The sequence below is a fragment of the Pan troglodytes genome, chromosome 8 (genome assembly GCF_028858775.2).
Source record: "Pan troglodytes isolate AG18354 chromosome 8, NHGRI_mPanTro3-v2.0_pri, whole genome shotgun sequence".
Lineage (NCBI taxonomy): Eukaryota > Metazoa > Chordata > Mammalia > Primates > Hominidae > Pan > Pan troglodytes.
The window spans coordinates 93,852,036-93,875,298 of NC_072406.2; positions in this window are offsets into that span (position 1 = coordinate 93,852,036).

Below are 23,263 nucleotides of genomic sequence, written 5' to 3' on the forward strand. Positions count from 1 at the left end.
GGATATTTTAAGTCTATCATCCACTGTATCCTTAAGAACCAGGATTCTCAGAAGGAGACACAGACACAATGCAAAATAAATTACATTAAAAACTCATCTTGAATTTCAATTTGAAGCATTTATATGCATTCATGGGTAGTGTTTGTGTGTGTATGTGTGTGTGTGTCTAGCAGGTATGTAACATGCATAATATCTTTGTTTTGTCAACAGAAAAAGACTAGAAACAGTAATCAACAACCTAAGAGTGATGAATAACTATCATGCCCAGATTATAATCTTGAGATACCATGTTTCATTAAAAACAAAAAGAAAGTATCAAGCATTTTTTTTCTGCCATTCCTGTATGAACTGTACCATTGGGAAATCAAATAGTTGTGGATAAAAGAAAATGTTGTTTTATAAATGTCATTCTAAATGACAAATGAAGAAGCAGTTATAAAAGTCAAATATCACCATACTGCAACCTCCCAATGAATTAATGGATCCAAGCATTGAGTATCAACAGTCGCTAATAACACCAAAGATAGGCCATCCACATTTTATATCCTTTCTGTATTTTCACTAGTTGAGAGTACAATCCTGACTTAAGATGCAATCAACAATATTCAGACTGTGAAAAACTCTATAGCTCAAAAAGCATGGATTCTTCAACAGATAAACAGCAAAGAAAAGAAACAGATGAAGGAGGAGTCAGCGTATTAAAAGACTTAAAAGTTATAAAGATAAAATCTTGTGAGATAAAACTATAAAGACACTCAAGAATATGCTTACTATATAAAAGTCCAGATTGTGGGGAATGAATGTGTGAGGCTGTGAGCCTTTCGAGGGGAAAGAGTATGAGACGTCAAGAATATCTGTGATGACTGAAAAATGTGATTGCTAGTCTTGGATTGTGGTTGCACGGGTGTTTGCCTTATAATATCTCACTAAGTTAGACATTTTTATGTTTTTCTGAATCTGTTTCATTTTGCAGTAAACACGTTGAAACAAAAGAAAGGAAAAAAATCCTACCTATGTGAGAGATTCTTTTCCCCCTACCACTTCACAATACTTGCTATGATTTTTTTATTTCTTTACTTCTTTCTCTTCTCCATTTCTTTTGCACTCTCACTGCTAATTAGCAGTGTCTTGTATCTCCTTTGCATTTCTTTGATTGTAAGAAAGTGAATATTTTCTCATTTTTTTATATTAATATATTTTTCTTTGAGAGATTTTCCTTAGTGCTATTTAATCTATTTGATCGTAACTATATGATTGATTTCTAATCAATTTAAAATAATTCAACATCGATTGTTGTTCATAGGTTTAATCAATAAATTTGATATCCAAATTTTTATTTTGCATATACCTCATTAACTGTTTAAAAGTTTATATTAAGTATGGTTAAATATGTGTATTCTTCACTTTATCCTGTTTTTCATTTACGCTCAAAATTTCTCCCTTTGCCTCAAAATAATAGCAATGTTTGTTCATACTTTTTTGGTTCTTACATGGTTAACCAGTGCATTCCCATGGTGACTCTTAATAGTATCTAGCAACACTGATTAGTTTTTGAAATGTATGTAAATCCTATTGTATATACTCCTTTATACCATGACTCTTTTGCTCAAACTTATGTGTTTGATATTCTTCTCATTGATGTAAAGTAGTATTCTACATATGTATATATCATAAATTATTCATCTATTCCATTATTGCCAATTTCTGTTATTACAAATAGTGCCACTATAAACATCATGTATATGTATTTTGGTAAACATATGTTTGCATGCTGTCAGATATATCCCTAGCAGTGGAAATGTTGATCTTGGTGTGTGCCTATATTCAGCCTTTGTAGATACTGTCAAGCAATTTCTGAAGTGATTGACAACTGCTGATGCTACATGTTCTCAACAATATTTAATGTTAGTCATTTTATCTTAGACATTTTGTCATTGTGGTCTTAATTTGTATTTCTATGATAACTAATGAGGTTGTGTATCTTTCTATATGTTTATCAGCTATGTTGATAACCTCTTTCGTGAAGTGCCTCTGAATCTCTTGCCTTTTTTTCTTCATCTGGTTGACTATTTTTTAAAAAATTGATTTGCTGGTGTTCTTCATGTATTTTGGATAATAGTCTTTTGTCAGAAATTTGTACTGCAAATATAACCTTTAGAAAAATAATAAATTTGTTGTTAGATTTTTTTCTCAAGTATTGTATTGATAATGCTATTTTAAAGTGGGACCATTTCTTAAATTTATTTTCTATTCATTGATTGTTACATGGAAATAAAATTGATTTCTTATGTTGACCTTTTATCCAGCTATCTTGTGAATTCACTTAGTAAGTCCTAAGTCCTAAGTAAAGATTCTTTTGAATGTTGTTCATTCCATTTATGTCATCAGCAAATAATGACAGCCTTATTTCTTCCCTTTGATGGCCTCTACCATTTGTTTTCTGTTTTATGACACTAGGAAGGAATGGTACTGTGCTGTTAGCAAAGGATGTTAAAGTAGAGGAAAGGTTCTCAACATGTGTTAGCAAAGGATGTTAAAGTAGAGGAAAGGTTCTCAACATGTTTTACTTAAATTGCTCTTTATTGAATCAGTGAATTTCTCTTCTAATCCTAGCTTACTCAGAGTTTTTATAATGAATAGATGCTGTGATGATCGTATGTTTTCTATTTTGTCTTGTTACTATAGCAAATGTTATGATTAATTTTTAAGAAATTAAGCTAATGTTTCATTTCTGGAAGAAACACAATTCAATGTGATATCTCTTTTAAAATTATCCTGGATTTGATAACATTTTCTTTAGGAAATTTTTATTCAAATTTATGAGATATTGGATTATAACTTTCTTACAATGCCCTTGTCATATATTGGTAATAAAGTTTTGGACTCATAAAATATGTTGGAAAGTATAGTAGGTTCAATGGTGACCCCCAAAATATATGTCTGTGGCCTACCCCTTCAGAACTGTGAATATGAATGACCTTAGTTGAGGATGTTTTGACAATGCAATTAAGTTAAGGATCATAAAATGAAGTCATTCTGGATTTAGTGTGGGCCCTAAATCCAATGATAGCTTTCCTTACAAGAGAAAGGCGGAGGGAGAATGGAGACACAGAAAAAGGTAAGAAGTCCACATATGGACCCATGTGAGGCAGAGATTTTAGTTACCTCTGACAGATCAAGGAAATCCTATAGTCTAAGGTTGAACAAAGCAAGGTAGGATTCTCTTTTACAGACTTCAAAGGGAGCATGGCCCTGCTGGCACCTTAGTTTTGGACTTATGGCCTCCACAACTGTGAAAGAAGAGATTTGAATTGTTTTAAGCCATCAATTTGTCATCTTTTGTTACAGCAGCCCTGGGAAACTAACAGAGGAAATAATCCCTCTGTTCCTACATCTGGAGTTTATATAAGATTGGTCACTATTTTTTCCTTAAATGTTTAGGAGAATTCATTCATGAAACCAACTGAGCTGGATGATTAATTTACAGAAACCATTTTAATTAAAAATCTATTTCTTTCTTCTTTCTTTCTTTTCTTTTTTTTTTTCTTTCTTTCTTTTTTTTTTTTCTTTTTGATGGAATCTCACTCTGTCACCCAGGCTGGAGTTTAGTGGTGTGATCTCGGCTTACTACAACCTCTGACTCTCGGGTTCAAGTGATTCCCCTTCTCAGCCTCCCAAATAGCTGGGACCACAGGCGCGTGCCACCACACCCATCTAATTTTTTGCATTTTTAGTAGAGACGGGGTTTCACCGTGTTATCCAGTATGGTCTCCATCTCCTGACCTAGTGATCTGCCCACCTCTGCCTCCCAAAGTGCTGGGATTACAGGCGTGAACCACTGTGCCCAGCCAAAATTCTTTGTCTTTAAAAGATATAAGAAACTTCAAATTTGTATGTAATTTTGAAGGAATTTTAGTGAGTTGCACTTTTGCAGGAAAATTTCATCTAAATATTCAAATTTATTGCACAAATGTTCATAATATCCTCTATTATGTTTTATCTATTAAGCTTTTTATTTTGAAATCATTGAAGATTCACATGCAGTTGTAAGAAAAATACAGAGGAATCCATGTATGTACCCTTTAACATTCCCCCCAAAGGCAAAATCTTCCAAAACTATAATACAATATCAGAACCAAGATATTGGTATTATAAAGTCAAGATACAAAACATTTCCATCACTAAAAGTATCCCTTATCTTGCCCTTTTAAATCTATATTTACTTCCCTTCTAGCTCCACCCTTGCCTTAAAACCTAGAAGCCATTAATCTATTCTTCATTTCTATAATTTTGTCATTATACTTTGTAGTATGGGTATACTACAGTTTGCTTAAACATTCACCCATTGAAGGACAGCTGGGTTGTTTCCAATTTTTGACCTTTATGAGTAAGGCTTCTGTAAACATTGATGTACAAGTTTTTGTATAAAGACAAGTTTTCCATTTCCTAAAATAAGTGACCAGGAGTAAAACTGCTGGGTCATATAGTAAATGTATGCTTATTTTTTTGTAAGAAGCTGCTAAACTCTTCTGCAGAGTGACTAAGCTGTTTTATATTCCTACCAGCAATGCATGAGTTATCCAGTTTCTTTACCAGCACTTGATGTCACTAGTTTTTAGTTTGGCCATTCTGATGTGTATGGTGATAGCTCATTGTGGTCTTAAGTGTAATTTCTTTAATACCTAGTGACACTATTCCAAAAGATAGAAAAAGAGGGAAAACCCCCTAAATCATTATATCAAGCCAGTATCACCCTAATACCAAAACCTGGAAAGGACATAATGAAGAAAACTACAGACCAATATACCTGATGAACATAGGTGCAAAAATCCTCCACAAAATACTAGCCAAACAAATCTAGCAGCATATTAAAAAGATAATCCATCATTATATTATAATAAAGAAAGGTCATCAAAATCATAAAAAGGAAGTCAAACTGTCGCTGTTTGCTGAGTACATAATCATATACCTAGAAAATCCTAAAGACTCATCCAAACAGCTCCTAGAAATGGTAAATAAATTCAGTAGTTTCAGGATGCAAAATTAATGTACACAAATCAGTAGCCCTGCTATACACCACCAGCAACCAGGCTGAGAATCAAATGAAGAACTAAACCCCTTTCACAATAGCTGCAAAAAAATTAAAATACTCAGGTATCTGCTTAACCGAGGAGGCGAAAGACCTCTACAAGGCAAACTACAAAACACTGCTGAAAGAAATTATAGACAACAGAAACAAACGGAAACACAACCCTATGCTCATGTATGGGTAGAATCAATATAGTGAAAATACCATACTGCCAAAATCAATCTACAAATTCAATGAAATTCCCATCAGAATGCCATCATCATTCTTCACAAAACTAGAAAAAACAATCCCAATATTCATATGGAACCAAAAAAGAGCCCACATAGCCAAAGCAAGATTAAGCAAAAAGAACAAATCTGGAGGCATCACATTACCTGACTTCAAACCATACCATAAGGTCATAATCACCAAAACAGCATGGTACTGGTATAAAAATAGGCATATAAACCAATGGAGTAGAATAGAAAAGAATACTAGGATTCCAGCAAAAATATGGAATTAAATGGATTTTATGTGGTGTTCATATTTGAATTCTTTGATTGTCTGGCTGAGAGTCTCACGTTGCTTATCCAGTCTCTCATCTATTTCGATCTTCTAATCTCACTCTCTACTTAATAACAGTCTCCTGGCTCTTTATCCATGTGCATCACTTAGTGGTTCTTGGCTTGCATGCTTCCTCTTTGCATGACACTTCTCAGTTTTTCTGGCAATAAACTCTCCTTACCTTGGCTCCAAGATGCCCTCACACCTGCCTAGGAAGCTCCACTGATGAGGCGTGGGAATCTTCCCCTCTCTGGATAAGGCACGTGAGTGCTGAACCTGAAAAAGATTGAGTGCTAAACCCAAAAGAATAAAACTTTAAAAACAACATTTATTATTAAGTTTGAGAAAAGATCTGAGAGTAGGAAATTACAGTGAGTGGGTTCTATTTGGATCTGCTAAAATCAACCAAATTGTAAGGCCAATTTTGAAAACGTGTCATTGCATTCTAATCCAAGCAGACCACCATTCATACCTCATTAACCGTTAGAGGAAGTCTCATTTCCCTCCGGCTTCCACTCATGCATTAGGGTGAAAGCTTGTGTGCCATGACTTATGGAGTTTTCAAGAAAATCTAAGTTTCAAATTATTAGGTCGGAGAGCAAATATTGACCCTGTACATAAGAAAAAGAAACCAGAACAATTCTATAGGCTTTCCCATCTTAGAGAGCTCTTTCCTGCCTTAAATAATTGACAAGAACGTTCACACTAGACAGGTTTTTTCAGCCTTTTTCGGATCTAATAAAGATGAATGAAGAGTGTATGGACACAGTAAAGCTGAGAAACGGGAAGATAAGAAAACAAAGTAGCATTTCAGTAGCTCATATAAAAATTTTTTCTGCAGTGAAAGGAAAAATGATCATAAAAAATAGGGGATATAAAACAACGAATGTGCTAACTTCTTAACATCATTTCTATGGAGCAATGATAAATGAAGGATTTGCATTTGCAGAGAAATTACTAAGACTTTCCAATGGTATTTTATGGTCAGGGTGTGAAAATGTGCAGCAATGACTTGCTTCCTTGTTATTGTGACTTTGGTTTAAGGCTGCTGACTACATATCTTCATGGTGGCCACAGTGAAGAAGAGAATTCCCCTTTCATAACACAAGAAGTTATCTGAAGTAACCTGTAAGTTTTCATCAGCAAAAGTCATTGGCACTGATGAAAATATTCACATCAGGTATGGAAAGGAAGGCATATTGAAATAGAAAAAAAATCAACCAGATCAGGAGTCAAATTTATATAGAAAACCCTCCTCTGTCTCACTCTCTTCCTGTCTTTCTTTCACACACATATGGCTAGGTAATTGGAATTGTCAGTTTCTTTAAATTATTTAATAACTTATAAAATAAAAGGATTTAGGCCGGGCATGGTGGTTCACGCCTGTAATCCCAGCATTTTGAGAGGCTGAGGCGGGTGGATCACCTGAGGTCAGGAGTTCAAGACCAGCCTGGCCAACATGGTGAAACCCCATCTCTACTATATAAAAATAGAAAATTAGCCAAGTATGGTGACATATGCCTGTAATCCCAGCTACTTGGGAGGCAGAGGCAGGAGAATCGCTTCTGCCTCAGGAGGCAGGGGTTGCAATGACGTGAGATCGTGCCACCGCACTCCAGCCTGGGGGACAGAGTAGGACTCCGTCTCAAAAAAATTAAAATAAATAAATAAAATAAAAGGATTTAAGGTATGATTACTATAAAAGTTAGAAAATAAAACTAATATAAAAAATGAAATAAAATCATCTAAAATGCCACCACTCTGAAACAAGGATTATTCATATTTATACATACATACTTCCAGATGCATACACACATATGTGGAATTTCACTGTACAAATATTTTGTACATATATTTTCTTTGTAAAGAAAATAACAAAAGTGCTTTCCAGGTGGATTCAAAATAGGCATTGTTATTATCAATACTACATAACTCATCGTATCAATACATCATAAAGTGCTGAATTTCTCAAATTTTTGACATCAATGTTGTTTCCAGTCTTAAAATACTATGTAATAAAATCTGTATTTAATGTATTTGTAAATACATTATTTAAAAATCCATTTTTACGTTTTCACAGAAAATTTCTAAAATCATAATTGATTTTCCAAAGAGTTTTCACATTTTAAAAACCTTTATGCATGTTGTTATATTTTAACCCAAAAGAATTTACCAAGTTAATCTGCTTTTAATACTTCTGGTATACAATCAACACAACATATGATATTAACATTCTTTTAAATTTTTTAATCTATGAGATATAGGTATGTTTTTATTTTAATTTATACTTTTGAAGAGTCAAACTATTGTGTAATTTTTTCTATTTTATTGTTACTTTTGTGAATGTTTATTTTTCTATTGAGACAATAGTTTTCATTGCAAAATGTATATATTAAAATTACTATATCATCACTCATTGAAAATTTAAGTAATGACTATATATTATATAAAATTGGAAAATAAATGTAAGCAAAGCATAAGAAAAAACACAGAAATATGAATGATTTTTAAGAAAAGCACGTGTGACCCCTGAACAGTGAAGTCATGTTTTGGTGAAAGTTTGTCTGTTTGATGACTGGGCATATCTTTCTAAGGGTTATAAAACAACAAAAAAGAGAAAAATATATGGGTAACCTTTTCAGAGTAAAGTAATATTTTGGTGAAGATTTATCTATTTTGGGAATAAAAACAAAAAAATAAGGAAAATGTTAAAGAAATCAAGCTCTTATAAAACAATAGATCCATACAGTTTAGACCCTGAAAATATCTCTATATAAATAAACTAAAACTTTTGGAAATGGCAAATAAGTACTTGATAAATATAAATGGAAAATTCAACATTAATAAAAAATGGTTAATCAAAAGAAAAACTGCAAGTATATACAAAGCCAAATGATTCTAAAATGATGAAAAAACATAATTTTGTTCAACCTTACCAGTAAAGAGAAGTCATTTTTATAGTAAAATACATTGCGTCATATTAACTAAGTCAATATAAATTATGATAAGAACAGTGGTAATTGTAAGGACAATCACCAGCATTGATAAGTGTAAAGGAAAAGAAGCACACATATAGAAAAATGGATTGGTTTGCAAAAAGAAAACAAGACAAGCATATGAGAAGATGCTCAGTATCACTAATCTTTAGGGAAATTCAAATCAAAGCCACAAGATATCACTTCACATCCAGTAAAAAGGCTATTAGCAAAGAAAAAAGCAGAAAATAACAAGTGTTGTCAAGGATGTGGAGAAATTGGATCATTTGTGCACTGTTGTTGGGAATTTAAAATGGTACAGCAGCCATGAAAAACAGTATGTTTGTTTATCAAGAAATTAAAAATGCAACTACCACATGACCAGCAATTCCACTTCTGGATATATATCCAAAAGAAGTTAAAGAACAATCTCACAAGATGTTTGCACACCCATGCTCATAGCAGCGTTATCCACAATAGCCAATAAGCAGAAGGCACCCAAGTGTCCATGAGTGGATGAATGGATAAACAAAATGTGGTCTATATGTAAAATAGTATAATATTCAATCTTTAAAAGGAAGGGAATTCTGACATATTATAACATGGTTGAAGTCTTAGGACATTATACCAAGTAAAGTAAGCCAATCACAAGAAGACAAAAACAAATGATTCCACTTATATGAAGTACTTAGATTCACAGAAACAGAAAGTAGAATAGTGATTGCCAGAGGCTTATGGGAAGGGAAAATTATGAGTTGTTTAATGAGTATAGAATTTCAATTTCATCTTTAAGATTAAAAATTGTGGAAATTGGTTGCACCACTATACAAATATTATACCTAACATTACTAAATTGCATGCTTACACATGAATTGCATGGTCAATTTTATATGTTTTTTATCACAATAAAAAATAAACAACAGAATAACAATGTTGCAAAATACATACAAATCTAAAAATATGTATGGGCTTTGATAACACAAATGTTATTTTAATAAATATTATAGACATATAAATACATTTATACAGATAATTATTTAAAATATTTAAAAGTTTGAAGCAACCAAAATATAGAAAGACATGTCAACGAGATGAAATGCTCATTAAAAATTTTATATTGGAATACAATTTCAGGGTAATGTTTTGTTCTGGTCATAACAGGATAACTATTATCAGAATTACATTACTGTCATAAACAACTATAACAAGTTGACAAAATATAAAAAGCAACTCTTTACAGATGCTGTATTCAACCAAAGTAGGCTTATGATTTTTGACACAGGTATTTACCCTGGATTTTTCCCTGAGGGCATTAATCAAACCAGAAATTTCACAAAATAATATATATAAATGCCAATTGTTAATGGGTACAAAAAATAGAAAGAATGAATAAGACCTACTATTTGATAGGACAACAGGGTGACTATAGTCAGTAATATCTTAACTGTACATTTTAAATTAACTTAAAAAGTGTAATTGGATTATTTGCAACACAATGGATACATGCTTGAGGTGATGAATATCCCATTCTTCATGATGTGCTTATTTCACATTAAAAAGATTGAAATCATACAAAATATCTTCTTTGGGTACAATTGTGTAAAGCTAGAAATCAATAACAGAAGAAAAACTGGAAAATTCACAAATAAGTGGGAATTAAAATTGAAGCAACAAGAGATAATAGAAAATATGTAGAAATCACACAATAAATTAGAAAATAACATATAGATTAATGAAAATGAAAATACAACATATCGAAATACCATGTCAAGAAATTACATAACTTAGATAAGAAAGAAAAATTTTTGGAAACATACGGATTACCAAAACTGACACACACAAAAATGGAAAGTCTGAACAGTCCTATAACAAGTAAAGATATTGAATCGGTAATAAAACTTCTCCCACTGGGCGCGGTGGCTCACGCCTGTAATCCCAGCACTTTGGGAGGCCGAGGTGGGCAGATCATGAAGTCAGGAGATCAAGGCCATCCTGGCTAACACGGTGAAACCCTGTCTCTACTAAAAAATAGAAAAATTAGCCGGGCGTTGTGGCAGGTGCCTGTAGTCCCAGCTACTCGGGAGGCTGAGGCAGGAGAATGGTGTGAACCCAGGAGGCAGAGCTTGCAGTGAGCCAAGATTGCACCACTGCACTCCAGCCTGGGTGACAGAGTGAGACTCTGTCTCAAAAAAAAAAAATAAATAAATGAAATAAAACTTCTCCCCACGCAAAACATCCAGGGCCAGAAGGCTTCAACTGGTGAATTCTACCAAACATTTAAATAATTAATATTAATTATTCTCAAGCTCTTCTAACAAGTATTATAGGTGGGAACATTTACCTTATTCTACATAGCAAACACTGCCCTGATACCAAGCCAGATTAAGATATCACATGAAAAGAAAATTATAGAATAATAAGTCTTATGAATACAAATGCAAAATTCTTCAACAAAATACTGGCAAATCTATTACAACACCATATTATAAAGGATGACCAATATGCCCAACTGAAATTTTTCCCAGGAATGAAATGTCAGTTCAACATAAGCAAATCAATGTAATACACCACATTAATAGAATGAAGAAAAAAATTATCATCTCAGTTCATGCAGAGAAAACATTTGGCAAAATCCATTACCTTTCAAGATAAAAAACAAACAAAAATCTCAGAAAATTAGGACTAGAAGAGAACTTCCTCAACAGGATAAAGGGCATTTATGAATAACTCACTGCTAACAGCATACTTAGTGGTAAAAAACTGAAGATTTCCCCTAAGATCAGGAACAAGACAATCATGCCCCCTTTCACCTCAACAAAATATTAGCAAATCAAATAAGCAAAGTACAAAAAAGTAATCATGATGATGAAATGGGATGTCCTTCAGGCACGTTAAGTGTGGTTTAACATTCAGTATCAATCAGTGTAATCTGCCGCATGAACAGACTAAGAAAAATAATATGATATCGCAATTAACACAGAAATACAACACATATTCATAATAAAAACTCTTAGCAAACTAGGAATAGACACAAAATTTCTTAAGTTAATGAAAGGCATTCACAAAATAACCACAATTACCATCATATTTAATGATGAGAAAATGAATGCTTTTCCTCTAAGACTGGAAATAGTTAAGGATGTCCTCTTTCACTAGGCCTATTTATCATCCTATTAGAAGTCATAGCTAGTGCAACTACACAAGTAAAGTAAAAGATACAAAGATTGAAGGGAAGAAATACAACTGATTTTCTTCATAGGTGACCCAATTGTCTATATAGAAATTTTTAAAGAGTTGAGAAAAAAAATTCCTGTAACTACGGAGTATAGCAAGGTCACAAATTATGGGATTAATATACAAACACCTATTGTTTTCCAAGTGAACAATTGGAATTTGAAATTGAAAAAATGATCTCATTCATTATAACACAGCAAAATGAAATAGTGAGGTATAAATCTAATACTATGTATAAGACTCACATGTTGAAAATTACAAAACGGTGATGAGGTAAATAAAAGGAGATCTAAATAAATGAGAGATACTTTATGTTTATGGATTGGAAGACTCGATATTTTTATGTGAATTCTTCCCAATTTGATCTTCAGATTCAACGCAATCCCAGTTAAAATGCCAGAAAGCTATTTTGTAGATATCTTTACAATTATTCTAAAGCTTATTTGGAAAGGCAAAGTTCCTAGAATGAGTAACACAATACTGAAAAGTAAAAAGTTAGAGGATCTGCAGTACAGATTTCAATATTTATTTTAAAGCTGTAGTAATCAAGACCATGCAATATTGGCAAAAGAATAGACATATAGATTAATGGAACAAAATAGAGTGAACAATGGTTGCAAACAATGGAAAAATAACATGTTAAAATATTTACAGTAACCCAAAACGATTATATTAACACAAAATACTTAGAAAAAATTAACAATATATATGCAATAGCTAAATACTAAGAAATACAAAACATCGCTAAAAGAAAGTAGAGTAGCTCTATCCAATACAATATAACCATAATGGTAAAATAAACACAACAATGATCACAAAGAATTACAACTGTCTCTACTTGCACAGAACATCATTTTTACACAGAAAATCCTCAGCCTCTACAAAACACTACGAAAATTGAAAAGAGAAGTTAGTGAAGTGACAGCATGCATGCTTAATGTACAAAATTCAATAGTATTTTATAAATAAGTAGCAAACAATTGGAAAATAAACTTTTTAAATATTTATAAAAACATATAAAACCTTTGAAAAAATTAAAGGGCATTCAATACCTAAACTGTGCAATTCACCATCAAAATATGGAAGGTATTGTTGCAAACACTAACAAGCTGATTCTAAAATATATAGGGAATTCTGTAAAATATAGAATACTCAAAACAATTTTAAAAAGAAAAACAAAGCTGGGAAATACACACAACAAAATTTCAAAAACGTGCTGGAACAACTGGATATCTGTACAGCACAAAACAACATCAACATAACTTAATACCACAGTGAAAAATTAAGTTGAAATTTAATGACCTAAATGTAAAAGCTAAAAAGATAAAATTCTTGTAAGAAAACACAAAGATATTTGTAACCTGTATTTAGAACATTGAAATCATTAAATATAAAGAGAAAATAATAATAAAATGGATTTTATAAAAATTAAGAACTGCTACTTTTCAAAAGATGCCAACAAAAAAACAAAACAAATTCCACAAAAGAAAACATAAAGGTAAGGCATATTTTCCAGATTTACAATACAAACATTGAATAAAGAACATAATTTTTCAAATGAATATTTAAACAGAGATTTCACAAAATAATATATATAAACAGGGATGGTTAATGGGTACAAAATATAGTTAGAAAGAATGAATAAGGCCTACTATTTGATAGCACAACAAGGTGACTATAGTCAATAATATCTTCACTGTACATTTTAAACTAACTTAAAAAGTGTAATGGGATTGTTTGCAACACAATGGATAAATGCTTGAGGTGATGGATACCCCATTCTTCACGAAGTGCTTATTTCATATTGCATGCCTGTATCAAAACATCTCATGCACCCCATAAATATAGACACTATGTACCCACAAACATAAAAAGAACAAAGAATATGTAAAAAATGTAGCCAAATAGCACACATAAATATGTTCATCATTATTAATCTGTAAGAAAATGCAAACTTAAACCACCATGAGGTATCACCACATAAGTAAGAAAATCTGTAAAGATTAAAAAAAATTATACTTTTGTAAAGCTACAGACCAACTAACTAGAATTCTTATGCATGGCTGATAGTTACATAGAATTGTACAAACACTTTACAAATGGTTTGGCAATTTCTGAAAAAGTTAAATATATACCTAACATATGACTCAACAATTCCATTCCTATGTATTTAATGAATACATATGAGAAATGAAAACATATGTCAACCCAAAGACTTGTAAAAAATGTTCAGTTTTACTCATAAAAGCCAAAAATTAGGAACTACCCAAATGTCCATCAACCGGGAAATGTATAAATAAAATGTGGTAGAGCCATACGATAGAATGCTACTTAGAAATAACAAGAAACTACTACTGATGCATGAAGCATCATAACAGAATCTGAATTTTTTATGCTTAGTGAAGGAAAGCAGATAAATATATATATTGTAGGATTCCATTTCCATGAAACGCAAACTAATCTATAGTGACAAAACGTGGATCAGTGCTTGCCTATGGGTGAGGGTAGAGTTTGGGATCATTACAAAGGGCATAAAAAATGGTTCAGGGCTTGAGAGAAACATTCCATATCTTGGTTGTGATGGTGGTTTTGTAGTTTTACATAACTGTCAAAACCAACTAAATTGTGCAATTTAAATTGATACAGTTTGTTATAAGTATCATATTTCTCCACAAAGATGGTAAGAAAAAATAAAGACAAAAAAAAAAAGACCCAAAAAAGTTGAACATTCTTATATATGTCTTGGGCAGGAGTGCCATGAGACTGCTAAAGGAAGTTTTCATAACAAAATAAAATAAACCATGGAACTTCAGCAAGTTCCATGATAAAATTTTTAAGAAGGTAAATATAAAAATAAAAAGGTATAAATGTAAAATATAAAAAATGTAAATACAAAATGATCTCTACCTGTTTAAAATAATAATAATAATATTTGGAGGGAGTTATAAAATTTGAGATGAATAACACATTAAAACAATGGTAAAAACGATGGGAGAGGCTAAACAGAGTTAAACTTTTATAAGTTTCTTCCAGTCTTGTAAACTAATAATAGTAATAATTTGAAGTTGACTGTAACAAATTAAAGTATTATATTGCAGTCTCTAGAATAACTCTTATAAGCATGATTTTAAAAATACTTTAAAGCTATTAAAGGAAAAAATAAAATAATTTTAAAATACTTGACTAACATAAAAGAAAGGAAGAAACGAACAAAGAATGGATGGGACAAGAAAAACTTACAGCAAGGTAGTCAACTTCAACTCAAAGTAGTTCAAGTTCTACTTGAACTCAGATATATCAGTAATTTACATTAAAAATAAGTGGTACAGTCTAACTAATCATGAAGATTACCAGAAAGGATTAACAAAACAACAACAACTAGGTGCTAGAAAAGACATACTTTAAATATTATGGCACAAGAACAAACAAAAATTTAAACACTAACCAAAAATATTAAATGAATATGAGACAAATCAGACATTAAATAAGTAGTATTACAAGATATGAATGGGTACCTTTTATAATCATGAAAGAGTATAAAGTTGCGGAGGAAAAGAAATATTAACAGGTTTCTTTTAAAGTTGTAAAGGTCCATGGCTCTCTTTCCTTGTAGAAATTCCCACTGTCAGAGGAAAAGCTCTCAGTAACCATGTTCAGCTCAGCCCCAACCCCTGCCAAATAGCTACAAAATTAACTGAGACCTCAGAAACTAGTAATAGAAGTGCCTAAATGAAATGTTAACTGAACTCTGTAGCTCTCAAAACACACAGACATACACATATAAACAAACACACAGGTGTAAGGAAGACACATTACATAAACTTCTTTGAACTTGCTTATATGAAGGCAAAACTCACAAGAATTTACAACCACTCTCCCAAAATCTGGCAATTCCTAAATCATCATCACAAAGTAGCTTCCCCTAACATGTCATCTTCCCAATAAAGTATTAAGAGAAAGGGGGTCTTTGGCCTTTTCAGCATACATTCAAGCGCAAGTGTGTGTCTGAAACCTGCCCAATAGTTGCATAGACAGTTGTTTTGGGATAAACATAGAAATTGACCCTTCTGTTGTTAAAGCTTGAGACTTGATTTGTTTTATCTGAGTTTTTTTTCCTCAGGAGAGGACCTTCAGGCCTCTCAAAGAAGTATCAAAGAACTGAAACTCACCAGATCACAGCACCAGATGCCTCCTTGCCCCTCCCTAGTTCCTGTTTTCTTAGACACTTTTACATTTCCTCCCAGCTATATAAACCACTAATTTTACTCAGGCAGATGGATTTGAGACTGAGCTCCCATCTCCTCTGCTGCAGCACCTGATTAAAGCCTTTTCCCTTGGCAATAATCATTGTCTCAATGACTGGCTTTCTGTGCAGAGCTGCAGGACCTAGATGGAACCCCTGGTGTTTCGGTAGTGTCCACCCACCCAATCTCTATAGACATAAGAGAATGTTAAAATCTGATGGCTTTGAACAATAACTTGGGTTAAGATTTTATAATTTCTAACTTAGTCTTTCACTTCTAACATTTTTCCAAGTTCTTCATTAAGGTATCAAGGACATGTAATATTTTCACAATCAGAATGAAAGGTCTTTGTATATTTGCATGGGTTTACAGTTGGATTTTTCTTTCTTTTTTTAACTTTTATTTGAAGTTCAGGGGTACATGTGCAGGATGTGCAGGTTTGTTACATAGGTAAATGTGTGTCATGAGGGTTTGTTGTACAGATTATTTCATCACCCAGGTATTAAGCCTTGTATCCACTAGTTATTTTTCCTGATCTTCTCCCTCCTCCCACCCTCCACCCTCTGATAGGACACACTGTATGTTTTTGCCCTCTATGTGCCCAGGTGTTTTTATCATTTAGCTCCCACTTATAAGTGAGAACATGCAGTATTTGGTTTTCTGTTCCTGGAGTTTTCAATAGCTCTCCAATCTACCTCTCTTCATCTCCATCTGCACCTTCCAGGTCTAAGCTACTATTGTCTCTCATTTAAACTACTGTCATAGGCTAAGTACAGTGGCTCTGGCCTGTAATCCCAGCACTTTGGGAGGCCAGGGCAGGAAGATCCCTTGAAGCCAGGAGCTCAAAATCAGCCTGGGCAACAAAGTGAGATGCCTGTCTCCACAATAAATAAATAAACAAACAAGCAAACAAACAAACTACTGTCATGTTTTTTAACGGTGTTACCACACCAAACTTGAGTCTACTCAGTCAGTGGGTAGATAAGTCTAGATAAAGAAGTCAGCACCTGTATATAGCATATACACTAAATCTAGAGTGAAAAAGTTTATCAGTTCTCAACAAGACTTGCCACCAGATTTCCCAAAAGCACAAAAGTTCCTAGACCTTTCAGGATTAAAAGTTAAAATTTTTGAATGTTTGGTGAAGTTTAATATTGGTCAATTTTGAAAGAAGTAATGTAAAAGGAAATCTTTCCTTACCTCTGTAAATAGGTAAGTGTTAAGTGAATTCACAATGAAGTACCAAAGTAAAGATGCATCTTACTTTGTCTAATGACAACGTTTCAGCATCAGTGAGAATAGTTCGAGAAGCACACAAAGGATCCCCACACCTAATCCCAAACAATTTGGGTTTCACTCAAGCAAGTACATTACTTAGGCCTAATGAGCTGTAACTCCCATCCAGCTGTGATTCTCAGGGAGAGTTGGTGATAGCTTGAGCCATCCTGGATAACATAGGAGAGAGAGAGAGAACCTATTCCAGACATGAGTGAGCAATGAAAATATTATATAGTGTGGAGTAAAACAAAACAAAACAAAAAAAAAACAACAATTCACTAGGATCTATAGCCAAATACAGTTGAACTAGAAACACAATCTTATGCCTACAACTTGAAATATATGAAGAGCAGACCCCTCTTCTCCCTCTTTAATCTTTGGTAAAACTGAGTAAAAGCAAACAAAGACTGATATTTTTCTTGCACAAGCATCAAGTATGCTTTAAAACTAATATGAAATGGAAGGTGAACAGATGAAGCTTCACCAGCAACACAGGAATTTCTGGATATTTCAGCTCTTGTGGCCCATAGTAGCTGCGCTATTCCTGGAACAGCTCTAAAAAGTTATCCAAGGGAGAAACGTTCCACAAACTACTGAGAGAAGCGGTGACTTTTTTTCTCAGCACATCTTAGATTGTTTGTTCAAAGTGAGATTAGTATATTTGTCTGTTGGCTTTCCCATCTTTTCAGTCGTGGAGATGATAAAAGACAGCCACATTAGGAGTGCAGCAAGAAACAGATGGTTCTCTTTGTACCAATGGAATGAAAGAAACCAACAAAAATACTCTCCTTGACCAAACCTGAGCCAGGCTCTTTTGAGACCTCTTTTCAACTAGGCCTTGACCTTGACGCTTTCCTTGGCCTGGTTGCTCCAGTTTTAGTAAGAATCCTGATGGCCTAGTTTAGGGAAAATACTTACCCACAATATCTGATCAAATTGCTCATTCTCTACCCTCAATATTTTGTCAACCTGGCCTGTAATCAGCAAGAATTCTGCCAGATTGGTTTATCCAGAATTCCCCTCTCCCCTGATGTTTCCCCTTAATAATTTTTCATCCACTGACCCCTACCCTACTTCTCATCTATAAATTCCTGCTTGTCCTTATTATATTTGGAATTGGGCCCAAACTGTCCCCCCTACTGCAAAAGCCCCATTGCAGTATCTCCTTTGGAATACAATCTTTCTTACTATCTTTAACCAGTGTTACGAAAACATTTTTCTTTCATAAACATAACTAGCACAATTATCTCCAAGTGAGGATCCCTGGACTGTCTAGCAGTAACCATCTACTTTAGTCTATGACCAAGCAATAAACACTTTGGAGCACCAGTGAGAAGAAACTTTAGAAAAAAATAACAAAAGATGACCTACAGTGGGGAAAAAAAAAAAAAAGGGTGGTCCCCAAGGGTCAAATGGAGCATTTCATATGGAAATAGGATTTGTCTGGGTATCAGAAGAGCTGTGATGGCTTCTGACCTCTATCACCTACTGCCTGTGTGATTTAAAGTGAGACACTAAATATCTGCAAACACCCACCAGTTATTTTACAATAAGTTGTCTACATCATTGGATTGTTATTTTAAAGACTAATTCTGTCAACTTTATACATAAAATATGGATGTTTGATATTATTATGCTCTTTTTTTTACATAGCCAAAAGAAAAAACTATTTTTATGGATTGTTTGTGAGCAATTCACTTTCTGGAATCCCAGAGCACTAGAAGAGGCTACATATGATTTATATTTGTTTCAAAAATTCACCCTAACTATGCTCACTAGAAGCATAAATCAGCATTCATAAATGCGCAGTTTGCCCTTTCCAGTTCCTTGTTCATTTAAATGTTATATAGACTTTTAGAATCTTTTATTCTTATAACTTTACTAAGTGAAAAATTCATGATTTACATTTTGGCACATATCACTTATGTCCTTAAACTGCCATTAAAAAATCATGATTCAGTTAATATATCTGTGTACCTCAGAAAACTAGGTTCAAAGAATCACCTTAGTACATGGTTTTACTTCCTCAGTGAAGAACATATGAAATATCTAAATACTCTGCCCAGCATACACCTTCAGAAACATTTGAAGAGTGGGGAAACTCTCCATCTCTAGAGTTCCTCCTTTGGTATGCTACAAAAGGCTTTGAAAACCACCTTGTAAACTGTACCGTTTTAAAGTTGAACAACTTGAAATCTGGCAAAGTTAAACAATTTTTCCAAGGTCTCTTATTGATTTAAGTTATTAAAATAAAGTACAAAATCAAATACATATGATGTGGCTTCTAAACCACCAAGGGCCACTTTTACTCTACCCAATCCCTCTATTCATTTAAAATAAATAAATAAACAAATAAAAGACTCCTGGGAGTAACATTGGATACTGTAAAAAAACCTTCCAGCTTCTTTAAACAAGGATTTAAGGGTAAAACTAAGGATATCTGTAACCACCCAATGGTTTCTTCTTTCCTGCTGCCCAGATAGAGCTGATATGTCAAGGCAGGGAGATTGCAATGGAGAAATAGTTTAATTCATCCAGAGCCAGCAGAATGAGAGACTGGAGTTTTATCATTACTCAAATCAGTCTTTCCAAGAATTCAGGGGCTAAGGTTTTTCAAAGGTAGTCTCCGGGAAGAGGTGGGGTTGGCTGCTGATTGGTTGGGGGGTTGCAATCATAGGGGTGTTGGAAATGATCCTCCTGCAGGCTGAATCACTTCTGGGTGGAACCACAGGAACAGTAGGTGGGTACAGGTGGAACCATCATTGGTGGATCCTGGTCAGGCAGTAGGTGTCTGACATGCAAAAAAGCCTGCAAAGATATCTCAAAATGCAAATCCTAGGTTCTACAATAGTGATGTTATTTGCAGTAGCAACCGGAGAAGACAGATGCCTGTCTTAAAACCTCTGGAATAATGCCTGACAATTGTTTATGTCTGTGCCTTAGCAGGGTTCAGGCTTCTCTCCTTCTCCTAGCCTGGTGGCTTCTCATTAGCTTTACAAAGGCAGTTGAGTTTTGGGTATTATCATTTAAACTGTAAACTAAATGTCTCCCAGTGCTAGCCCAGGAATAATCAAAGGCAGTTGGAGGGCTAAAGACATGATGAGAATTGGCTAGATTTTCTCATTAATTTTGCGAAGGCAGTTTCATATCAATGAAGAAAAAAGAGTAGATGAAAGGTTATGTCCTAGAGAAGTGGCCTCTGCCTTGACTAGGGAAGGGTTTATTAAAACCTGTGAAGGGACTCTAAGCATTATTTGAGCACCACCTAGAAACCAACTTTGATCTAAAAATCTTTAAACTTTTTATCTATACATTATACCAAACTCCTGAGTATCATCTCCTTCTAAATGTGTCTAACTTAGAGGGACTATTTCTCTGAGAATCTAAGCATGCAATAATCTATTTTTGTGTATTAATTAATACTGCAGATATTTAAATTCTCAATAATTGAATCAGCTAGCTGGACATCATGGTTTTATTTTGTCTTTAAGGTACTAGAGATGAAGATTGTATGCATCTGCCACATGAAATCCCTTCTCTGCTAGGATTTCTCAGATTTTCTTTCTTGTTTCTTGCCTTCTGGGAAAGAAAGAAAGAAGGAAAAGAAGGAAAGAAGGATGGAAGGAAGGAAGGTAGGAAGGAAGGAAGGGGGGAGGGAAAAAGAGAGAGGAAGGGAGAAGGGGAAGAAGAGGAAAGGGGACACGTTCAATGTGAAACTCTGTTTCTAAAGAGAAAGGAAAACATTTATTTAGGAGCCAGTTAAACAGGTGTACAAGGCAATGAGGCTAAAGACTTGGAAAAAGGTTTTCCATTAGTATGACATAAGCTGACATTTAAAAATTTACCCACATTGTCTAATTCTCATTACAGATAATAGTTTTATTTATTATTTCAGCCTCAAAGATGAGAAAGTTGAAGTTAACAGGGCTGGAATACATGCCAAGCTATTAAATAACAGAGGCTGAATTGCACCCAAGACTATCTACTACTCCCCAGCCGACTTTGCTAGTCACTACTCTATGATGATGTCAATGAAAAGAGTCAAACCCTGTAAAATATTTGAAGAGATTTATTCTGAGCCACATATGACTGACCATGGCTGTGACACAGCCCTCAGGTCCTGAGAAAATGTGCCCAAGGTGGTTGGGGTGCAACTTGGTTTTATACAGTTTAGGGAGACATGATACTTCAATCAAATACACTTAAGAAATACATTGGTTTGGTTCAGAAAGGCAGGACAACTTGCAGTGGGGGGTGATTCCAGGGTATAGGTAGATTTTTAAATTTTCTAGCTGATGATTGGTTGAGTTTGTCTGAAGGCCTGGGATCTGTAGAAAGGAAACGTCTGGCTTAAGAAGATTGTGGAGCCCAAAGTTCTTATTGTGCAGAGGAATTCTTCAGGTAGCAGGCTTCAGATAAAATAGATTGCAAATGCGTCTTATTAGACTGAAGTTCTGTGTTGATATTAATGCCAGAGTGATAATAACAAGGATGCCTGATCCCCATTTCCCATCATTGTTCCCAGACTGAACCGAGGGTTGGGCTGCTTATTCTCATGGCCCAATAACGAGATGCAGATGAAATGGGAAAGAAGAGAGTTTACTTCTATAACTGGGTACAGGGAGAAGTCCGGGGAAATATTGCAAGACCAACTCAAAATTACAAAGTTTTCCACCGCTTATCTACCTTGTAAGTTTTATGTCTACATGTAAGCGTGCATTCATCTAAGGACATAAGTGATTAACTTCTTCTGATCTCTAACTAAGGTCTGAGTCCTGAAGACCTTCCTCTGGAGGCTCAGTAAATTTGCTCAATCTAGATGCATCCAGATAGCTGGGTGATTACCCTTATCTTGTCTCCTGCTAAATCGTGGATGTTGGGGAGTTCCTTTAGACCCCAATAAAACTTGTTTGTGGTGGTCTGGAGAGTTCCTCAAGACCCCCAATAAAACTTGTTTAATCCTAAACTGATCCTGTTATGATTTTCTCTGTTATCTTGTCATGCTTCAAGGCCCAGGAAAGGCCTAGGCAAAACTCTTGGTGGGCTTTTGTTACATTCCAGCCTTTGTAGAAGGGCACTGGCTCTATCAGCTTTTAATATTTAACTTAACCAGTTAGTCAGTGCTGAAAGAGTTGCCATGGAGGCCTGCCTGTTCAACTGTTAGTGAGACCTGGCTTGCCACATCAAGGCCTGAGCCAGTCTTTGAGGTTATATTTTAAGAGTGCCCTGGCTGAGGAGGAAGTCCATTCACTGGTTGGGGTGCCTTAGAATGTTATTTTGGGCTTACAAAGGTAAGCTGGAATTCTTTTTACTTCCTAGGAACAGTGATATCATTACTATGGTGATGAACATATTTGTTTTACTACATTTTTAAGTAAGCCAAATTGTCTTTTGGTAAAGTAAGAGAATGGTATTCAGTGCCTCTATTGGGATTAAGTAGTGATCGCTTTTCGACCTACAAAGGCAGTTCAGTGTACCAAAAAGAGCCTGCAAGTGCAAATCACAGTGACACACATTTCTCTGCTGTTTTCACAATGTGTACAGCCTAGCCAAATTGCTGATCTCCACTGAGCCTCAATTTGCTTTTCTAAATGGGAGAAATCAACACCATAGAGAACTCTGTTACCTCCCTACAGCTGATATGAAATACTATGACTACTGTTTCTCTAACCACCATATTTCCTTTTTTAGTATTTACACATTTCTCATTTTAATGTTTCTGGCTCTGAAATATTTCTTACAAACTATGTATATAGTTAGTGTGAGGATATGGTTTTCTTTTTTTATTTCCTGAGAAGTTGTCATTAAATTGCTGGTATGCCTTACAATGAATGAGATCTCAGGACCCAAAAAACACAGAACCTAAAGTCACCAAGGTGGTGACTACACACTATGGTTAA